The following is a 13,245-nucleotide window of genomic DNA, read 5'->3' as shown; positions in this document are numbered from 1 at the left end:
GAATCATACAATCACCAAGGTTGGAAAAGACCTCCAAAATCATCCAGTCCAATCATCCACCTATCACCAGTATTTCCCACTAAACCTTTGTACAGTATCTGGACATTTCATGAACACCTCCAGGGGCAGTGACTCCACCACCTCCCTGGGCAGCCTGTTTCAATGCCTGGCCACTTTTTCCAGAGAAGAATTATTTCCTAACCACCAACCTAAGCCTCCCCTGGCACAATCTGAGGCCTCTAGTCTTATTTCTAGTTACATAGTCAGGACAAGGGAGTGGTGAACTCACTTCAGCATTTAGAATTACCTAAGGGGACACAACCTTAAAATATGGAAGAATTTAGGTCAAAGAATTGCAATATGTGATGTCCAGAGGGAAAGCTAGAGCTCTTCTGTGGGCATTACACACAGCAAGAAGCTTCTCTTTATGAAGGAAGTGGCTAATAAAAGTTTAAAGAGAAAGAATATATACATATGGGTATAAATACCTTTTCAGAATGGGCAAGTATGGGAGGAAAATAATTGCTTCCAGATTGGAGCCAGGCAGCAGTCCACACTGCGTAGTGAAGAAAGAGCAGGCAGCTTTCAGCACACTTGTTTCCAGTCAAGTGGAAACCGAGCGTCTGAGTTTAGACTAAGAGGAAAGCACAAACTGAAACATGCTGTTAGTCCAAACCAGGGACAAGGATGGAGGCAAGAAAGCAGGTGAGCCTCTTTCCTAGACCAGATGGATGTCTCCAGACACCAGCATGGCTGTAGGTGCTTGGTGCTGCTGAGGACCACCCTACGTGTCTTTGACACTTTCGTGTTCAGTGTTCTACAAAGAGAAAATAAGGACAGCCCCACTCTGACTCACTTGCAATCACTTGCACACATCATCAAGCAAGAGCGCAATTTGCATTCCCAAAAGATCTTGCTTATGCTTCATCTGTGTTCTTCATTTCAATTCATACTTCTTACTTCCAAAGAAAATCACTGCAGTGCATGAGGTTATCAAAGCAAGCTGGGTTTGTAAGGACTTCATATGCAAACACTTTTGTGGGCACCTTCTACTTCTAGAGTGTGGGGCCATTAAAATGAGCAGACTCCTCCACTTAGGAAGGGCTCATGTTCATGGCAGGATGTATTTATTCCTGAAACAAAGCAAGGACAGACAATTAAGGTCACAGAGCTGTCTTGGCTGTGTAACATCTCCTGCTGACACACGACTATAAGCATTTTGGGAAAGAAATATCACAGCTGTCAAAACTAATGGCCTCCCAGCACCTCATTGCACTTGAAGGGGGGGGCAATTAATTATTGTGCTTTATTTAAATACAGTTGTTCCTAACGTGTTCGTTGCACCCAGTGAACATGAGCAAGTCTCAGTACTTTACACTCCAAGTGTGTAGCATATTCCCCTGATCTGTTTTCCTCAGGGAAAACCAGAGATGTGTACTGCTTAAAAGAATACACTGCCCAATCCAAACAACGGTAACGAGGAAAAAGAAAAAGAAAAAAACCCTATGGAAATTATGGAAACGAGGTCTTGTATTGCAGAAACGTCTCCTTCCATGGAGAGGGCAGAACAGTTGCGTGATAGATGCTGGTCATCCTGATCAAATACTCAGAGGAACTCAGTTCATATGGCATGGGCTGTGTTATAAAGCTAGAATAGGTCAGAAAGGACCACAATCCACTTAGTATCAATCCAGCTGTTAAAAAAAAATGCATAGAAAACTAGCATAAAAGCAGAGCAATAAAACACTGATTCCTAAAGTGTCCTCCTTCTTCCATTCTTCCTTTGTAATAAGATTCATTTTGTAAATTATTACTTTCTCATGTTTTGGACTGGTTGGACAAGACAGCCTTCACTATGTGTCAGTCACAATTGATCTGTTTCAGCATCGAAAGGACGGTCAGCATCATTAAAGTGAAAGCCAGTACTTTATGGCACTTACATACCAGTGAGCTGAATATCATAATCTTGTAAAATACAGAAATGGACAAATACAGTGTAATTGTATAGCCAGGAAGTGTGATGGAAAATCGATGTGGCTAATACTTTATAAGAAAAGGAACCACAGAGGACATGATGTAACACTGAGCTGTGTGCTGACACTGGCTGCTGCTCAGGCAGGTGGCTGTCACAGCCACGGCACACTTCTGGCCTGTCTGGTTGGCAGGCAGAGCCAGAGAAAAGGACTCTGGTGTTTGTCTTGCATCAAACCTTCTGCACTGCTTCAGTGCAAAAACAGCTCAGAAAGCAGCAGCTTTGCCCAGCTCTCAGTGACCCCTGAGCTGGGTTACCCGGTCATTTGCACCCCTCCTGGTGCCCCGCAGGCACACATAGGAAGGCAGAACTAGGGAGGGTATGGTTAATATTGTTGTGCCAGCTCCTGCTCTGGGACTAAGAACACTAAGAGTCCTAAAAGCTCTGCAGAGGCACCAGTAGCAAGTTGATGTGATTCTGGGCAGTCTGCGTCCTGCACCCACATCTAAGCTTGTGCATCCACCTGGATCACAGAGAAACCAGTTTGGTACACTGGGAGCCTCCTCCACACATTCCTGCCTGCACCTCGCCCTGTGCTGCGCCAAGCAATATGGCTTGGTGTGGCTCAGAAAGCAGCCAAAGGTCTCGGTGGCCTTTGGAGGAAGACCCGTATAGCCACGCACAGCGCCTGCACGCAGAGCGTCAGTGGAGGGTTAAGAAGATCAGGTTTTGCTGCAGGACTTCAGTGAGCTGTTACACAGCTCAAGAGATTTAAAACGTATATATGGAAAATATTATTCATAGTGAAGTAATCTGACAAGGAATTACATACACAGACGTAAGGCATGAAAGGTTAGGAAACCCTATCACAAGCACAAGAGTTTACTTTTCTCTTGATGCAGTGCTTACATTGTCAGTGGCCCCCTTATTTTTCCTCCAGCTAGTAAATTACTCAGGACGAAGACATGAAAGGCTGACGTGAATGCCTGCTGGGTGTCTTATACCCTGATATACCCAGCAGTGCCACTGTTCCTAGTTTTGCCTGGTGCCAGAGAAGAGGCCAGCATGCACTATAACTGTGGTCCTCTGAGCTGCAGCAGGGCTTTGCATTGGCAAGCAGGCTCATGGTTGCTATTTGCTGATAATAAGAATACAAACACATGCATATCTGGGGAGTGACCCGTGATTCAGCATTAATGTTTCCTTTTTTTGCACAGACCAAACAAGAAGCACGAGGAGCACATGAACTCTGCATTGTTACTGAGTTTCAGTAAAAATGAAATAGCAAAGGGAAATCCATCCCTGCTGAACCCTGAGGCTATTAAAAGTTGTACCTCGTTCTGCGGTTGTGGGGATAAAACAACTGCAGGGATACACTGCTTCATTGTTTGAAGAGGTTTTTTCCTACTCGTGGGTCACACTTATTCCACTAAGCTGTGACCACATAGCCTTAATTGGGCAGCCTTGCGTTTGTTTGAGATAGATACGATAGTGGCAGGAAAAAAGACAAGCTATTTATTTAATGTACAGTGTGTCACACAGAGCGCTTTGGGTTTCGTAGTACACAGCAGGACGTGCAGTCTCCAGGGCTGTGACATTCCACTGCACCTAGATGAACATGAAATCACAAGAAATGCTGTCCAAGTTTCCACTCCGCAGTGAGGGATCTCTGTTCTGAAAAACTGGCAGAGAGGGCACTGAAGAGGCCATAATTTGTAATTTTAAAGCCCATACTGGGATGCAAGCATTTAATTTAAAACAAAACGTGTTGGCTGTCTCCAAGAATCCTTTCTTGCATTCATCTGAAAGCCCCTGGTATAACAATCCTTTCTAAGGATTTACCACAGTATTCCTAATAGTGCACACAGAAGGACAGATGCTTGCTTTTGTCTGTTCCACCGTGAAAGGAGAAAAAAAGTATCTTTGAATGAGTGCAGGAGAACTTATTAAACTGGAAGACCTAAGTTGGTCTTACATACTTCTGAGCAGCTAAGGTAGTAGAGCCATGAAAATAATCCTAAATCTCATGCTTCTCCTATGGGTAACTGGAGGTAAGTAAAGTCTTTATGGAAATAATAGCATACGTGTCCACCTAGGAAAATTTTCAGCCCAACCACAGGTATATCCACTTATTAATAATTATTAAGAATACATCCTATTATTATTTTCATGCCCAGGGTTCAAGTACACATTGCATGACCAGAGGTACTTCTAGTATGATCCAAGTGAGCACACAAAAACTGCTGCTCAGTTACTTTCTCCTCCACGCATCCTGACAGGCTAGCACATCTGCACAGGACCTCACCTCTGTAACACACCCTTGCAGGCACAGTGTCTGATTTTTTGGATACTACCAAGAGCAGTTTTCCGTCCACAACCTGTACCAGTACCAGCTGCTACTCAGAGCCTTATCTCCCTGCTGCTCCCTGCCCAGCTCTGGAGGCATCCATCCTTGGAGCTGCGCATTGCCCTCTAACTGCCTTTCCCTGTATGCAGCCAATCCAGCAAGAGAAAGATCCATGTTACTTGAGTGCTGAGTGCCCTAGGAAACCTTCCCAAAGCCCTCGAGACCCATGCCAGGGGCTCTTTTGCTGCTCAGCCTCACTGAAACTCCTACATTTTCACTGGTTTTATTTTCTTTCCTCTCCTTTTCCCATCTCCTCTCCTGCAAGCTGATGACCAGTTCTGCACACGGGGAGACCTCCAGTAATTCTTCAGAAGCCAGAAGACTGAATAATGCGAGACTGTAATTGGGCCCTGAGGATTTGGTGATGTATCTGACAGGAACAGAGAGAACTGTTGGTTAGGTCAGTTCTAAAAGAAATGATTTAACTTGACCAAACACTTGGTAAATTCTTCCCTTCTTCTTCCCTTATGAATGTGGTTATTTGTCCCAATAGTTAGATTCACACTTGTCCATGTCCAAATTAATTTCTTTCACATGATTAATCAGCAGCTGGAAACTGGTGATGTCATGGTCTCTGACACTAGATTGTCATCTAATGTTACATTTCTCATGTATTTTTTCAACTAAATATCTGAGGCAGCAATGGCTTTGCTGGCTGAATGTCAGCCTGAGTCTCTGCACAGAGATTTAACATTCCTTTTCTCTGTTTTCCCATCTTTCCACAGCTTGCTTGCTCGCTGATGGAAAAAAAAATTAACTTCCCCGACAAGGCTGAGCAGCAAACACAGCTGCAGTGTATTGAAGAAAAATATAAATCAAAGACCAGGGGATCCTCACAGGCCTGGACAACCAGGAAGAGCAGCGTGAAGGCAACTTCACTGCCCCAAGCTGATCAGACACCGAGTTCTGTTTCGGCTGAGAAGTGGATGGAAGGAAGTCAGGTTCCCTCAAATGCAAGCTGCCAACAGGAGCAAGCGTAACACTTGCACTGACATGGAAACAAATATGTCTGAGCTTTTAGGCACTGTGGAAAAAGGATGATGGTCTCTCCAGGCAGGGCACAGGACACTTGACTGTCGATCACATTTGCCTGGCAGTTTTTAACAGATAAAGTCTCCCAGGTTTACCAAGAATGGAAGTTTGCCTGGAGTCAATATTGCACTTGGTTTTCCATAAAAACACTGATCTCTATGTCTCTATCAAAACTTCGTCCTGCCGTACGACTCTCAGTTTTCTTTTTCCCTTATGTTTGGGCTGAGTCAGAGGCATTTGCTGGTAAAGTACGTTGTAAAAGAGTAAGGTAGGGCCTTGTATTCTCTGAAACGTGGGTTTTGTTTGTTTGGTTTGGTTTGTTTTTGTCAACTTCTATCTGCAACAGTGTCTGTTTAGAAAGCCCACATCTGGTCTAACCTCTTCTCAGTGAAACATGCTGTCTCTGACAAGGCAGTCTTGATGAACTGGTTTTGAAATTCCTCAGGTGGTTCATTTTCCATCTTAATAGTCAAGCATTTTAGAGTATATAACACTGTGAGCATACATGCTGATGAGTTTGCATTGATTCTTCTCATCGAGACATTAGCTGCATTACAGGTAAACTGAATTAAATAGCCATTACTCATATAATTTTTCCAAATAATTACAGAAGAATGAGATTAGACTCAAGTACTTTCTGCTAATAGGTTTAAGCATTTACAATTGTGGAAGCTTTTTCATAAGTAAATGCAAAATTATTGCAGCAGTTCAGAGTACCAACAGGATTTGAAAGCTTTTAATTAATTTTAGGTACATTTCAAATAATCATGATTTGCAAATAGTAAACAGGATAAATCCCTGGGAAGAATCCACTAAAGTGGAGTACATCATACCTGAAATAAGCTTTGGCCTTTTGCAGCAGGAAACACAAATGATAGTTCACAAATGTGATGCAACTGTCCAAAGAAAGCACCTACTGGTTAGAATGAGCTGTGAACCAGGTCTTACACTGTAAACCTACTTAAGAAATTCAGCTGTCTCTTCATTAGAAGCTGATGAAGAACTCTTTTAAAATTCACTTCAAAATTTTTACTAGCACTGTCTCCCAGGAAGTACTTGTTCCATGTTTCCTTTTTAAAACTTCAAAAATTGAGAGTGAGGATTTACATACAAGCTTATAAATAATCTGCTGAATTCAAAGGAGCTTCCAATGCATAGACATCTCCTGGACCAGACAGTCCTTTTTCCACCAGAGATACAACTTTCCACGTTTTCAATCATGAAGCATTGGGTATGAAGGTCCCTGAGTAGCTTGCTTCCCATGGCTTTCCATGTCCTTGCTGGCAGCAGTCTCTCCTCTTGCTATACTGTGGCCGTTTCCCTGCCAAGCTCCAACACACCCTCTGCAAGCCCAAGAGAATATCTGCAGGCAATGAAGTAGGACACCATCCTGGGAAAAAATAAAGTAAATGTCTGTACACGCTAGGGAGCAAGCTAGTAGAGTATAGTGGTCCTTGAAATAAACTAACTGAATAACTGAAATTTTCCATCTGTCTTGTCCTCTTTCTTCAGTTTCACATTTAGTGGTCCACTCTAGGGTAGGGAGATTGCCTTCAAGGAGAGGAACTGTGTTGTTCTAGCCCAGCAAAGACAAAGGATCCAGGTACCTGTGCTTCTCCCTGCTTCTTTCCTTCCTCCCTCCCTCCCTCTCTCCTTCCCTTTCTGGGATTAGATAGGCAATGCAACAACACAGGTATTTTATTAGCATTCCATTTTGCAAAATGATCTCTATTCAGATTTCATTGTTTTTATCAGGATTTTAGGACTGTACACACCCAAGAGATGCTTGATTTTGAAGGAGGCAGACTTCAGGTTTTTTTGGTTATTCTTTCTTTGTCCTCCCTGTCTGCTGCTCTTCTTTTTCCCTTTTAGTTCTTTCTCTGTTGGAGGAGTCTGGTCAGCCTACTTGGTGTACAAAGTCTGTTTCACAATTTGCTGAAACTGTTGGAGGTTTTGGTGTTCACTGCTGTGAATATCCATGTAGCTATACTTTATGATTCATTTTTTCTGCTATGAGTCAACTTAGGCTTGTTTCAGATTTTTGCAAGAAATATTTTACATTAAAAAGCCTTTTGATCCCATAATCTAAAGTTTAAATCAAACTATTTGGCACAGGACTTAAAACATGTTATATTTCATATTTTTTATGATAAAGCAGAGGCCATTCTAGAAAAGTCCCCAAGAGACTTGGTATCATTTGTAACCTTTTTCTACTCTCCCACAGATTTCAGTAGAAGATTATATCCTATTTTTAGGAGTCCGCTTGACAGTTGAAAACCAAAACAAAATAACAACCAAAAAGCAAAGACAAATAAGAGATGCTACGAACTGGCCTCTTTCAGAATTATAGTTTTACTTGAACCAAAAACAAACAAACAAAACAACAACAACAAAACACCTGAAAAAAACGATTTCAGCACATCAGAAACATATTGCCTTTTAACCAGATCACATTACGGGACAAGACAAATCACTGCGCTAGGCAAGGTTCCTCCTTTTCACTAAAGCTGGCTGATGTAGAACAGCCTTGAGAAGATACCTCTGTGAGAAACGGGAGATGCAGATCAGATCCTCTCAGATGGAGGCTGTATTCAAATCTGGGTTTTACACAACCTAGATGAGTGCCTGCCTTTGCAAATCATGCCTGCTGCCATCAGCAGTTTTATGTTAGCCTGCTAACTAGGTTTTTTTCGCTCTAAGTAAGGAAAGCTTTCATTTGGGGTTGTATAATGTATGTTCCACTACTCAGAGCAATGTTTTACAGTTTTTCTTGTGAATGCACACACACATACACACAGAAAAACAAAAACAAAAACAAAAACAAAAAAACCCACCAAGATGTCTCTGTCACAATCAGTGCAAACCGATTTCAGCTCTATTCTGATTTCAAATGACCTTAGAGGCAGAATTTCCTTGACATAAATAACATGCACCTCTATAATAAGCAGGATTCTCTCTGTCCAAGAGTTTACTCTCTCAGGAGCAACTCAGGTCCCAGCAAGATTCCCATCTCCAGGTATGGACAATTAGGAACACTGAGCAGAAACTGGGAAGCCAAGCTGGACTACAAGCATCCTAAATTAGTGACCAAGCCACAAGCTCTTTTTTTCCTTGCTGCTCAAATCTCCCACTTCCTTTCTGCAGCAAAACGATTCCAGCTTTAGTGGCTAAAGGCTCTCCTTGGTATCAGAAACGTTAGCTTCCTTATTCCTTTAGTGTGCACAAGGTATCCAGGGAGCCTCAGACACAGCTCAGTACTGAGATTCGAAACAAACAGAGGTTCTGTGTTAGTATACAACCTCTACAGTGGGAACAAGTTCTTATTTTCAAGGTCTAGAAAAACTCATCTGCAACCACCTGCCAAAACATCTGCTGTGCCATTGCCTGCTTTAACTACAGATCAGGATCTGCAGGCTAGACTTGCTTCAGCATTCACAAGGAGTCTTTTCTGAGTAAACAGAGTAGGCTTTGAGCTTATGAAAAGTGTCACACTGGCCTTCTGGGACAGAAAATCATTTTAATAGATGAAATGATCTGACTGGCTTCCAAGACCTTCGTGCTGAGTGGAAGAATGAAATGATGAGGTTATGGAACCTCCTGTATGAATGCTGAAATAAACAGGAGTATGAACAGCTCTGCAGAAAGACATGGGAGGCAGAAATCTAATTTAGGGAGAAAAACAGCAGAGGGTGAGAAATGATCTCAGTGCTGGCATTCCATGCAGCATAGTGGGCACTGCTTACCTTCATTACAGAGACTTTGCTACCCCTCTCCCTGGATATCAAGGCACTGGTCAACCTGGGCGAGTCTCATTTCTTACGTTATGCAGATGAGAAAACTAAGGCAGAGAGAGGTAAAGACTTGCCTTCTTAAAACTGGCCCCTGATTTTTGGTGTCTCTATTTCTGCACGTGTAAAAGGAACCTGAGCTGGACTAAGCCATGACTTTCATGAACAATGTTTTTCACGAACTGTGAAGTATTTTCTGTTCAGCATGTACAAAAAAAAGAGGCACTAGATGTCTCAAATTCAACATCTGAAATGAGTATACATAGGAAAATTTGGTCTCATATCTGCTACTTCTGCTCATACAGAAAGTCACTGTCATTACTGTTTCTTTTTCTAAGTTACGGTGAAGGTTGCTCTCTTCTTTTTAAATAATGTATTTGATTTTTATGTCATTTATTATACCTTTTGCATTAACACTTGAATACAAACTGTAGGTCTTCCATGCATAACAAGGAGGTATCTGTGGAGTTGCATTTGCTTTTTCCAGACGTTTGTATGAGCACGTGTTTCAAAAAGGAGAACGATGAAGCTATATCTTACTTATAAGTCATGAAGAACTGTATTTTGTTTTGGGTATGGGTACTGCAGGTCTGACAGCACTGCACCCAGCTGCTGTCTGAGCTTTACGCTGCCTTCTGCAACAGCTGAGATGCTAGGACTCCTTAGTGACTACCAGGCAATGTGTCCACAGAGTGGTGTTATTCTCTTACCAAAGATCTTGAGCACAGAAAAGCTCCTGAATGAACCAAGCAGAAAGCAAGCAGACTGCCTGCCTGGATTTTCACAGGACCCGTCAGTGAATTCAGATTGCTTCACTGAGCACAGATCCAAATTCTGATGCAGCTCAGATGCTCACATAGGCTCAATCACAGTGTGTTTTCCATCCTGCCATTTTCCCCTTCTCCTTCTAGGACGACCACACTGCTGCTATTTGTAGTCTGCAAATATTCAGTTCCTCGTATGGATTTAAGAAAAATCAATTGCACTTTCACAGATACAAGGGACATTTTGGAGAACCTGTAGCTTGCATTCAAATGAATGTTTGTGATTTCTATTTATTTGCATTGTCCTCTGGTCTGCACCTCCCTATTGGGTAATGACCTTCTGACAGGATAACTTTACCTTGACATTGTCAGATCCATGTGCTATTCTCTTCCACTTCTCACTCCTTGACCACCATTGTGCTGTTAAATAGCAACTGTGCTTAAACCCAGACCTGCAGGCTCTAACAGGGCTCTGAGAGACAAACACAGCCAGGCTCAAATTGAAAAAGCTTAAGCACCTGTAGTCAACTCTGGGCTGTCTATGAGAGTTGCAGTGTGACTGCTGCATGAAGATTGTTTTTGACCATAGTGCCTGCAACATTTTGCTGCTCTGGAAACACTTGCTACTGGCATAGGAAGACAGCTGTGAGATGTACAGTGTGGCAGGATGGGAACACCGAGATGATTTGGTTGAAAAATGGTGATGAAATACAAAACAGCAATCATCACTGTGCCTACAAAAAGTTACAGAAGGATGATTCACCAGCAAAGTGCAACAACTTGCAGGGATGAAGAGGTACCAATTACTGCTGTTTCCTTAATTGTAGACATGTACCTGAACACCCTTGATACATAAGAGAAATCTTTCAGTGCATTTTTTTCAACTTACAGTTTCATTGAACAAGAAGAATAATAAAGCTCTATGGTTTTGAAAGCCACAGTGGTTTAACTGTAGGCTTAACTTAAAACTGCTTTGTCTGATCAGTAGAAAACCCCTATGTAAAATCTCTTATTTCGTTTATCTCAAAATGAAATAACTCCTCAGCTACAGCATAACTGAAAAACCAAACTGGCTTCATCCAGTTCAACTAAGTTAATTCAAAAACCTAATTTCAGACTTGATTAAATGCTGTTAATGCAAAGTTAAATAAACTACATGCCAGTGAAGGCTATTTTAGGAATGGCTGCTCCTGCTGAAGGGGAAGGGTTTTAAAACAAAATTAATTTACTTTAAAAGTTAATAAGATAAACTATTCTAAGTGTTTCCATGTAGAGAAACTTACAGAAGTATGACAACAGATCCTTTGGAAAGCTGCTGCTTAACACGAAGACAGGAGTGAATTTCAGAAATCACAGGAAATAAAGCCTTGTGGGTTTGCTGTTAGTTTGATTTTTAAAATGAAAATCAGAATAGGACATTTTTTCCACTTACCACACAGGGGAGCACATAGTCTCTTTTTGTTACATTCACTCCTTTTTCTTGCTATTACTGCTTCAGTTGCAAGTCCAGCACTGATCCTTGCTAACAGAAACCAGCAGGGCTGAACCCAAGTGTCTGAATGGCGTGGTGTAATCTGGCAAACATGTCTCAAAACAATTGGTTTGCTACTGTCAGGAGGCTTGCAACACAGATAATTCTTGACAGGGGGCTATAGGACCACCCAGTGTATTTTGCATGAATCTGAGGACAAGAAATTCTCCAAGGATTATCACGTAGTGTAATGGAGTTCAGACTGGAAATGTATGCACGTCGAACAGCTAATCCAGCCACGACGATGTCCATGCATAGACAGCCTCTGCCCCCTAGTGTATGTATAGTAAAGCTTCCTTCCATACGACAGGGGGCTGTGAACCTTCATGAAATACGAAGAGGAAGCATTTATTTCGACGTTAATGTATAATTTACACACCTCATTCACATCCTTCCTACATGAGCAGAGAACCTGAGTAAATCGTTCAGGGTGACCTGCATTATGGCAAACATCTTGTTTTGTTTGATGTGCATTTTTAAAAGCTGTTAGACATGTCTTTTCCTTTTTCCTTGGACTGACCTTATTTCAGCTGAAGTCCTTATTGACTTATCATTGGCTTCAGGCAGAGCAGAGTGGTATTAACTCAAAGTTCTCAGTCATGTGAACAAGTATGCTGACTTCTTGGGGCCTGAGACTGTCTGTAGGATTTGTCCTGAGGTCTGGGTGGCCAAAGAGGTGCCAACCATTAAAGCCGCAATACTTCTTTTCAGTAACAAACTTTTCTTGGGGGACTGCAGACTTAGAGTGCAATAAACCAAGAAAGACTCTTTCAAAGTGCTGTCTGTTCTAGCATAAAACCTCAGATATGCTGGGCCTGACTCTACTCAGACCTTCTGGGTAGGCACAAGAGGCTTTTTATGTTGGTTGGTTTTTCGCTGTTGCTGTTGTATTGGTTTTTGTTTTATTTTGCTTTGTTTTTAAAGATGGTGTTGTCTTTTTCCATTTGAAAGCCAAGAGAGCACCTTAGCATTTTAATTTGTGTCAGCAGTTCTATTTACAGATCCTATTTATACCTCCTGAAATAAAACAGTTGCAATTCCTCTGATATATTTGAATGACTTTAACAGTTCATGACTAAAAACTCTTCAAGATCTCCGACTGTAAAGATACAAAAATGAATCAAATTATGGCAATTCCACACTATGTCCTTATGTACTCCAGTGAGGTGCTGTGATCCCCCAGATCAAGAAGCTGTGATGCAGTTTGTCACACAGCCTTTTTAGGAACTGGCATAGTTCACATTATCTGTGAGAGATCCTTCGAGGAAACGACTGCATAGATCTGTTTAAAGAAGAAAGAAAAAGCAGAAATATTTTGACGGCCTTATAATATGGTGTGTGCATGGGGAGGGGGGTTGGTGATGCTCAAAGAGCCTTTTAACATGCTCTTGGGTCAGATGCTTCTCATGTGATGTGGTTAGAAAAAAAAGCAAACAAAAAAAAAGCAAACATGCTAAGGGAGATTCTGACCGAAGGCTGTATCGTAGTATCTCTCAGGAAAGGATGGACTGAAATCTCTCTTTGACATCATATTATCCGCTTGTACAGAAGAGGAACACTGAGTTAAGCCAAATTTTCATCTCTAACCTTCAAGCCAGAGACCTGCCAGAGACACCATCATGCAGCGGCCTTTTCCGACCTTCATGATTCCACGACTCTGTATAGCTATAGGCAGCCAAAGAGGGGCAGGAGCAGCCGACTGGAAACACGTTATCTGCCGGTTATCTTGCTTGCCGTTACACTTTTTAAAG

This window comes from Cyrtonyx montezumae, unplaced genomic scaffold (assembly GCF_038088225.1).
Source record: "Cyrtonyx montezumae isolate F1298 unplaced genomic scaffold, pur_monq_1.0 scaffold_24, whole genome shotgun sequence".
Taxonomy (NCBI): Eukaryota; Metazoa; Chordata; class Aves; order Galliformes; family Odontophoridae; genus Cyrtonyx; species Cyrtonyx montezumae.
The sequence above is the reverse complement of the archived record's forward strand: the minus strand, read 5'-3'. Positions refer to the sequence as shown.